Genomic DNA, 9,886 nt, shown 5'->3' on the forward strand with positions numbered 1-9,886 from the left:
CACAAAGAATAAAAGCATTTTAGGCTTTCACAAATATTGATCATGGAAATGAAATTCATTTACTTTTTCCCTGTTTAATATGAAGGATTGAAGCCATTCAATATGTTGAAAGGCATTCAAAATTTATTTGTAGATTTACCTTCTATATGCAAAAATATTCCCAAACAGACATAACTGACAACTTTTTCTCTCATATCAACCATAGAAACCAAGTTCAATCAATTAGACAAGCTTAATATCAAGTATTGAAGCTATCGAAAGTGTTAAAATATAACAATAACAACAACCAGATAATATAAAGGCGTAAATATATGTAAACAGTAACTTTTCATACATATCATCTGTGTAACTAAGTTTAAAACTTTTGATAAGTTTAATATCATGTATTGAAACAATCAAATCTATTAAAACATAACAATAAATGTTAATTTCCATATTTACCTTTTAATGGCATAAAAAGTTCATTCATTGGAATAAGTTAATTATCATAAACTTACGATTTCTTTTTGCTTTCTTGCAAAACTTTTTGATCCACTTGTGTGGCTATATTTCTGTTGCTTTCTATTAACAATCCCAATCTGTTCTCTTTCTTGTCATAAAAAATAATTAGGTATATGATAGAAATACAAATATTACCAACTGTAACCGTCAAACACTTTATCATTTAATTCTATTATACAAAGTTATAAACTAGTACCTTTCCTTTTCTTGAGAACCAAAATCTAACTAGTTGTTCATATTACCACCTAATCATATTACGAGGTAGATTTTGCATCATCACCTCTATAGTAGTATTTCAATCAAAATACTTATTCTTCAAACTATATTTATAATCTTGTCATTTCTTTCCCAATGACTTAAGCACAAATGAAGTTGGTATTTCAAGTACAAATCTTGACTGTAATAATACAATAAAAAAAAGTTTCAATAAGTAAACAAATTGTAAAATAAAAATTTTGAATATATCTAATTAATTATACTAATACCTCAATAAAGTTTAACGCATCGACCTTAACTTCTTCTGGAATATTATGCCATGTTTCATAATGAATAGGCAATTTCATTCCATTATGGGCTAGCATGCCTAGAAATCTAGCCAATAATTAAACCTCTTCACCAATTGGTTGCCTATCAGAGTTTGCAGACACTACAATATGCTTATTAGGAGGTAATGCAAACAATTCCTTCAAAGTTGTTTAGCCTTTGGTCCTCCATTGACCATTGCTATCAACTGCAACAAATATAAAATATATTTGTAAAATTGTAATATTTTTATCAATATACTCAAATTCTAAAATTGGAGTACATCATACCTGCATTCAAATTTAAAGCATAATCAATTGATAGGGTACTATCTAAACCTGGACCTCTCATATTGCCAGATCCAATATCAGTTGAAGGGTTAGAAGTGATAAAGTTAGATCTAATAGTACATTCATTTGCTTTCAAAAGATTCAGTCCATAGCCAACATCTATAGGTGTCGCAGACGGTTCTGAACTAATATCTCTAATATGTTTTCCTTTCAACATACTTCTCCACATTATAGCTTACCTACATCATAAAAGCCAATATAGAAAAAATGTTAGTTCAGAAGATATATAAAGACATAAACAATTTAAGAAATCAAAACCTACGATGTATAAAGAACATTTTGATTTAATTAAATCAAAATATAATATATGATTTAGAAGATAATAATTATACAATAGCCAATGTGACATTTATAACATACTATTATTTACTACATTATGTCTTAAACACTCGAATTATAGGTGCACAGAATCACGGTTCATAAATGTCTTCAGTAACATCTTCGTGGACCCACTGAGTGTAGGTATTGGAGATATTCTCATCTAAGTTTTATTTAGCAAAAAGATAACATTTAGTTCCATGTTCGACATCATCTTTGGTATCTTACACCATATCAAATAAGTCTCTAGGTGTGTTTCACAGAACAACAAACCAACCCAATTCTTTCAGATCTTCAAAGTAAAATACTTGTTTGACTTAAGATGAAAACACATAAGGTTCATCGATGAGTTGTTGTCCAGTGTGTATTAATCAAGAAAAATTCACAAGTTTAAATCTGTACTGATCTTTCTTAATATCCTTCGCACTATTCATATCTGCCCAATCACACCAAAATAAGACAACTTTCCATTTGCCATAATAATCCAACTTAATGATGTCATTAATCATGCCATAATAGTCAACATTTCCTTCTAAAGGGTTTGTGTCCCTAGCACTAGCATAGCTAGTAGTTTATGAAGTCACAACAACTCCTGAATTTTATGTACTTCTAAATCTCTGATAGGATTTTATGTGAAATCTAAATCCATTGATGATGAAACCTTTGTATCATTTCACAATCCGGTTCAGACCGTGTGAAAGACATTTCACCTTTTCACTAACAAGCCTAACAAGCCTTCCACTCCAAACCTATAAAATTGGAATAAATATATATATGTTATTAATGTTATAATCACCATAAGCATTCTATGTAGATAAAAAATAATGGGAAGTATGGCATTACTTATAGTTGCTCCTAACCATTAATGAAAGTTTTTAGCGAACAACTTATCAACCACTCGAGGGTTTGATCCTCAATAACGTGCAGGATCTCTCAAATTATTTCTATACTCACTATAAAGCATCATGATAGAGTATTAACACTAAAAAAAAACACAATAAATTATGCCTAATGTAATGAATAATTTCCTTGCTAAACAACTTACGTGTGAAACGATTTAATTGAGTCATGATGAATAAGAACATATCTATGTGCTTGTGCCCAAGATTTATCTTCTAACTCCACTAATTTAGCTTTGCCTATGGGTTGTCCAAAAGTTTGAAAAAGATAATTGTAGGCCAAGTCTGTATGCTACATACCAATATTTCTTGAAGGTCTATTAAATCTCATTTCAACATCTTTCAAATAACGAGAACAAAATGTCATAAACTTTTCTACTAAATATCCTTTAGCAATAGAACCTTCTGGATAATGTTTGTTACGATAATAAGACTTTAACCTCCTTAAAAGCCTAGAGCATAAAACATTAGTCATATGTTAATTTAAGTAGATTGGCTTGATTATCAATAAAAACATAATCAATCTATTAACAAAAAATACCTTTCAATAGGATATATCCATCGATAATAAACCAGCCCTCTAACCTTTTCTTCATATGAAAGGTGGATAATCAAATGTATCATAATAGTGAAAAAGTTTGAAGGGAAGATCTTCTCTAAATAGCATAAAGTAATCATGGCTCGATCATGAAATTTGTCAAGCTCTTCCACATTCATACATTTTTGACATAGAGATTTAAATATGTTACTCAATTCAATTACCACAGAAGTCACTTGCTTTGGCATTGATGAGCGTAAAGCAATTGGAAGTAAGTTTTGCATCAAAATGTGATAATCATGTGACTTCAATGAAGAAAGTTTTCGCACCTTCATATTCACACATCTTGATATATTTGACGCATAGCCATCCAAAACTTTGACAGTTTTCAAAACCTTGCAAAACACATCTTTTTCGACTTTAGAAATCCCAAAACAAGCAGCAGGCAATCGATATTTACCGTTAGGAAGCAACATCGGATGAAGGTTTGGGCGAATCCCCATATCAACTAGGTCAAGCCAACTTTTTAAGTCATCATTGGATCTTCTATTCACATTGAGAATTGTCTTGATAAAATTTTTGCAAACATTATTCTCTATGTGCATCAAATCAAGGTTATGGCATAATAAATTATATTCTCAATAAGGCAACTCAAAAAATATATTTCTTTTTTTCCACAACTCATACTCATCTACTTCATTGTCTTCTTCATCACTTTGAATATCAAGATCACCAACTTCTATATAACTATCACCAACTTGCGTAATATGAGGCTAGACACCTTTAAAGACATCTCTTACTCTTTTCCTTGATGGAGTCATTTTTCCATATGTGAGATTGATATCTTTTAACTTTAACAAGATATTAGACCTACTAATGGGTAAAGGCAATCTCCTTAACTCTTTAGTTCTATCAAAGAGATGTTTTTGGAATCTAAATCGATGATTATCATCTAACCATCGACGATGTCTCATATAACAAAACTTCCTACCATTTCGTAGCCACGTCGAACATGTCTATACAGCACAACATGGACAAGCATAATGACCTTTTGTACTCCAACTAGATAAATTCACATATATAGGAAAATCGTTGATAGTCCATAATAAAGTAGCATGCATATTGAAGTTCTCTGCTTTTGATGCATCATAGGTCTTAACTCCTTCCCATAATTGCTTTAACTCTTTAATAAGAGGTTGTAAGTAGATGTCTATATCATTACCTGAACCTTTTTCCTCGGGAATTATCATAGACAATATAAATGGTTGTTGCTTCATAGAAATCCATGGTGGCAAATTGTAAGGAATCAATACAACTGGCTAAGTACTATAAGAAGTACTCATCATTTGAAATGGGTTGAATCCATCAAATGCCAGTCTAAGCATAACATTTTAAGGATCAGATACAAAGTCTAGAAACCTAGAATGAAATGACTTCCATGCCAAAGAATCTATGAGATGCCTCAATGATCCATTATCCATCCACTTTTCATGATGCCACCTCATTGAATTTGCAGTTTTGGAAGACATGTAGAGTCGTTAAAGTCTTGGTATTAATGAAAAATAATGTAAAACCTTAACAGGCTTCTTTTTGACACATACCTCATCATCATCATCATTCAACCTTTCATCGAGGTTTTTGTCGACCCAATGAGAAATACCACACAAATGATAAGATTCTTGATTTTTCTATCCCCCCATACAACATGCAATCATTGGGACAACTATGAATTTTCTCATATCCGAGACCTAAATCATTGATCATCTTATTTGATTCTTTACAAGATTTAGGGATTTTTGCAAAAAAAAACATTTCTTTCATAAACTGTAATAATAAAGTTAGAGAGTTTCCCGTCTATCCACATAAACATTTCAAGTGAAAAAGATGAACATAGAAAGATAACCTTGAATGCTTTGATCTCTCAAAAAGTTTTTCATTCATCTCCTCAAGCAACCTATAAAATTTAGATGCTTCTCCTCTAGGTTGTTGGTCACATACACCTATCCCAGGTTCACCAAATTTATGCATTTCAACATTGGACTAATTAAATCCTTCATTTTGGGGAGAAAGATTACAAAAATTTTGGTTATGAATGTTAAAAGCATCTCACAACATGCCTTCAATGTCATCTGCTATAAAGAGAACATGTTGGTGATGGAGAGCCTTTGATGTTAAAGGAACTATAGTGGAAGACCTTGATGATACAGACTCTCCATGAAAATACCAATTAACATATCTCGATAGAAACCCAATACAAATTAAATGCCCATAAACAACTTTACGCATTTGCCACTTGATATTAGCATATTTCACACATGGGTATAATATCATATTATCTTCACTTGTATTCTCAAATGCAAAATTAAGAAAATTTTTCACTCCATCTCTGTACTCTTGACTTAATCTTGACTTTTGCATCCAACTCTTATCCATTTATTAGTTGCTACATTATTAGACCAAATGTATATAAAAAATTAATACGAAAATGAACATGTAGAATTGCATAGTTTACTAAATTTTAAACAAAAGATAATAACAAGACCAATACTTACACAAAACAAGAACTCCTTATTGTGAAGTAATTTATCAGCTACCAGATATTATGATTGTTAAAACTTTATTGCTAATGTAGACAGTACCCAAGAGTATTTGTACTTAGGGTTGACATAGGGTGAAATAAGGTAGGTTTTGTAGAAATTTTTTTCAGCAAAAAGATAATCGCGAATTGCAAAAGCTGAAAGAATAGTCAAATGAAGTAAAAGCTAAAGTCAAAAAGTTATGAATAGTCGAAATAGGGTTCTAAAAGAAAATGCTCGAATACTAAAAGCAGAAGGAAAGGGAAAGTAAATTGTACTTGGTCTGGAAAGATAAATAGTATAATAATGAAGATGAAGCTTGAAGTTGGTGATTGGATGCGCTAAGTTTTGAAAGATTTTTATTGGATAGGATTATGGAAGGTGTTTACTAACAAAAAATGTCAACAATAATTCCATCCTACATATTTTTTGAATATATTATAGGCACCTTGAACATATCGCCACACAAATTCTAATACTATTATTGAAGGCGTATATCCAACAAAGACACCTTTAATAATTCCTATCACAATTTGTAGTTAATTACTGAAGGCAGTTGTAGAAAACAATGCCTTCAATAATTTTCTTCAAAAAAATTTTTTAGATTATTAAAGGCATCTTTTGTTATGACACACTTTCAATATACCACGATATTAATGGAAGGTGTTTATTAGAAAAGGCACCTTTAATATACCTTTAAACTTAGTAATCCATTACTAAAGGCATTTGTTAACAATAGACGCCTTCAAAATATTCTCACTTAATATTTTGAGAATTATTAAAGGCATATTCTACTGTAAAATGCTTTTTATATACCGCCACATAAATTCTAACACTGTTATTGAAGGCGTATATTTAAGATAGACGCCTTTAATAATTTTTATCATAGTTTGTAGTTAATTACTAAAGGCAGTTACAGAAAATAACACCTTCAATAATTTCCTTAAAAAAATTTTCATAGATTTTTAAAGGCTTCTTTTATTATAAACTGACTTTAATATACCACGATGGCAATGGAAGGCGTTTATTAGAAAAGGCACCTTCAATATACCTTTAAACTTAGTAATCCATTACTGAAGGCATTTGTTAATAACAGATGCCTTCAAAATTTTTTCACTTCATATTTTGAGAATTATTAAAGGCATCTTCTATTGTAAAATGCCTTCTATATACCGCCACATAAATTCCAACACTGTTATTAAAGGTGAGCATCCAAGAAAGACGTCTTTAATAATTCCTATAACAATTTGTAGATAATAACTGAAGGCGGATGCAGAAAAACAATGCCTTCAATAATTTCCCTCAAAAAATTTTCGTGAATTATTAAAGGCATTTTTTAGTATAAACCGCCTTTAATAAATTGTTATAAGCTTTGAAAATCCATAATTATTGAAGGTGATTTTTTACTGAAAACGTCTTTTATAATTTTTAAGAATTATAAAAGGCATTTCTTAATAAAAAAATGTCTTTAATATGTTGGTTGGACAATTTTAAAGGCTTATAATTAAAGGCATCTTTTTTGTAAAAAATGCATTTAATAATCTCTAATAAAATTTTCAGGTGATTATTGAAGGTGTTGTTCCATGGAAATACTTTCAATAATTAATTTTATATTCTTTTCCCTACCTTGAACATAGGAATTTGCAGAAGCTTGGTACACAGAATGACTAAAAGCTGTGTTATTCAACCAAACAAACCAAACCCTTAAACATATTTCTAGTAGGCCATTGTTTTCTTTCTCCCATTCCTCGCTATCAACATTCCACAAATCATAGCTGTGAACCTCTGTTTTAACCGGTAAGTCTTTTTTTTTAGTTTAGTATATTATTTATGCCTTCAATAGTCAAATTTTTGTTTTTTTAGTTCTTGAAGTAGGTTTGCCAATCATTGCCTATCTCTAGATAAAAGTGAAGTGTCCATTCTGACCTTTTTCTTATTCTCTTCATCTCTCAGATTCACTAAGTCCACTACCTCTTGATGAGGCTCAATTGGCTTATTTTCTTGTTCAATCAATCTCATTAGGTCCGGAGGCATAACATATTCTTCAGAATTCTCTTTATTGTCAAGTTCATCAGTGTTAATTGAATTCTCAAAGCTAACCTCTTGATTGTTATCATGATTATCTTTATGTTCATTTAAAGACCTGAAATTGAATGAAATGGGATATATTGGCAAGATGTGCTTGGAAAGATGGAAATAATGAAAACACAAGAAAAAATGAATGAAAATGCATCCTTCTTATTTTTTATTAAAAATAATAAAAGACAAACGGCCCAAACAAGAAAAATCACCCCAATGCCTTAGGCAATAGCTATTGGGATGTTACAATTACATTATATTAGTCTCAAAAGACACAGGCATCTTGATGGCACTCAAATTATTTAGCTCATAATTTGGCGAACAAAGGTGAACCCACTCCTCTTGATTAAGCCCTACTTCATCTTCAATAGCATTAATGGCTAGCTGGGCAAAAACATTTTCCACACTTTTTCTCGTCTCGGGTACATGAATCCCCCAGGTCTGAAAGTCTCATACAAGTGTGGGATAAACATCAGTGTTGCTATCTTTCTTGATGGCCTTCTTTTGACTTTCCATTCTGCCATCTCATAGCCTAGGCCTACCCTGTCGTTATTGTCTATCACTATCGGGGGTTCCTTTATTTCCTACAAGTTTTTGCCTAGCTCTAGTCCTGGATGCCAGCCCTTGTTGATGACTTGGCTTATCACTATCCTTGAAAAAATTTGATTTTGAAATCTTTCACCTACATAATTAACCAATTCAAAAGATCGATAGGAGCATTCCAATGCTTATTCGACAGCCTCTACATATGGAGTGTTCAATGGTTGGGTCACTAGCATGTCTTCTTCCCTAATTACCACTACTAATTGACCTTTTACATTGAACTTGATCTTCTGGTGCAAAGTAGAGGGCACAGCTCCTACCATGTGAATCCATGGTTTTTCTAACAGATAGCTGTAGGATGAAGAGATATCCATCACTTGAAACTTTACATTGAAAGTGCATGGCCCAATTTGTAAGGACATCTCGATATCCCCTAAGACTTCTCTTCTGGTTCCATCAAAAACTCTCACAATCATCTGATTGTCTTCACATGAGAGTAGTCAATGGGTAGTTTTGCCAAAGTTAACATAAGCATGACATTGATAGCAGAGCCATTATCGATAAGGACCTTGGCTATGATATGGCTCTTACACTTGACTGTCATATGTAGAGCCTTGGCATTTCCTTTTTCCTCCAAAAAAATCTCATCATCATTGAATGAAATGTGATTTAGCATGACTAGATTTCCAGCTAGGTGGTTCACATATTCAACAGATACATTATGTGTCATGTATGCTTGATTCAACACTTTCAGCAGGGCGTTTTGGTGTGGCTCTGAGTTTAGCAGCAGTGATAGTAATGAGATTTAGGCTGGCATTTTATTCAACTATTTAACAACTGAATACTCACTATGTTTTACCAGTTTTAAGAATTCACAAACCTCTCTTTTTGATACTGGCTTCGAATGATCTTCTTCAGGTTCTATTTTAGGATTATTTTATCTTTCTTCTTTTTTAACCTTCTCCCTTTTAACCTTCTCTAACATTTTTGGAGTGTAACACCTCCCACTTTGAGTAATGCCTTCTACACTAGTTATATTAAAAGTGTCAGTTTTGGAGACATCTTCTTCTTGCCCTTAAACTACAGTGTCACAGTCATATCTCCAGGGTACAGCTTTATCATCCTTGTACGAAAAAAGAGTTGGGACTTTAAAAGTTATCAACCTAGGGATGAGTTTGTTTATGATTGACTTCGGTTTGTTCCCATATTGAATTGTCACTGGTTTTAGAAATAGCTTTACAGGCCTATCAGTCATGGACACCTCAACATTCTTTAAGTTTTTTCTTTCTTCATAGACCTCCATCTAATGTGAATCCAAGAGTTTTTGCACCTCTTGGTGAAACTGCTCATAGGTATCAATGGAATGACTTATTGCCCCATTATGATACTTACAACTAGTACCACTATATATGCTCCATGATAACTATATGGGCTTATTAGTTGTATCATGTCAGCTCTCCGTAAAACATCGAACAGTTGGCTGAGAGGTGTCTTAATATCTGTCACTCATTTCTTCACATGGCGCTCCTGTTCTTTACTTATAGCATTCACATTATGATT

The 9,886-nt window shown here is 32.0% G+C and overlaps 1 pseudogene; it reads right to left on the minus strand.

The window, feature by feature from the left end:
- Positions 1 to 2,732: 2,732 nt before the first annotated feature.
- LOC149514706 (uncharacterized) lies at positions 2,733 to 3,412 on the minus strand (annotated as a pseudogene).
- Between the last annotated feature and the right edge of the window lie 6,474 nt (positions 3,413 to 9,886).

The sequence above is a fragment of the Durio zibethinus genome, chromosome 15, assembly GCF_047325235.1.
Source record: "Durio zibethinus cultivar Kanyao isolate XHJ-2024 chromosome 15, ASM4732523v1, whole genome shotgun sequence".
In the NCBI taxonomy this organism is placed as follows: domain Eukaryota; kingdom Viridiplantae; phylum Streptophyta; class Magnoliopsida; order Malvales; family Malvaceae; genus Durio; species Durio zibethinus.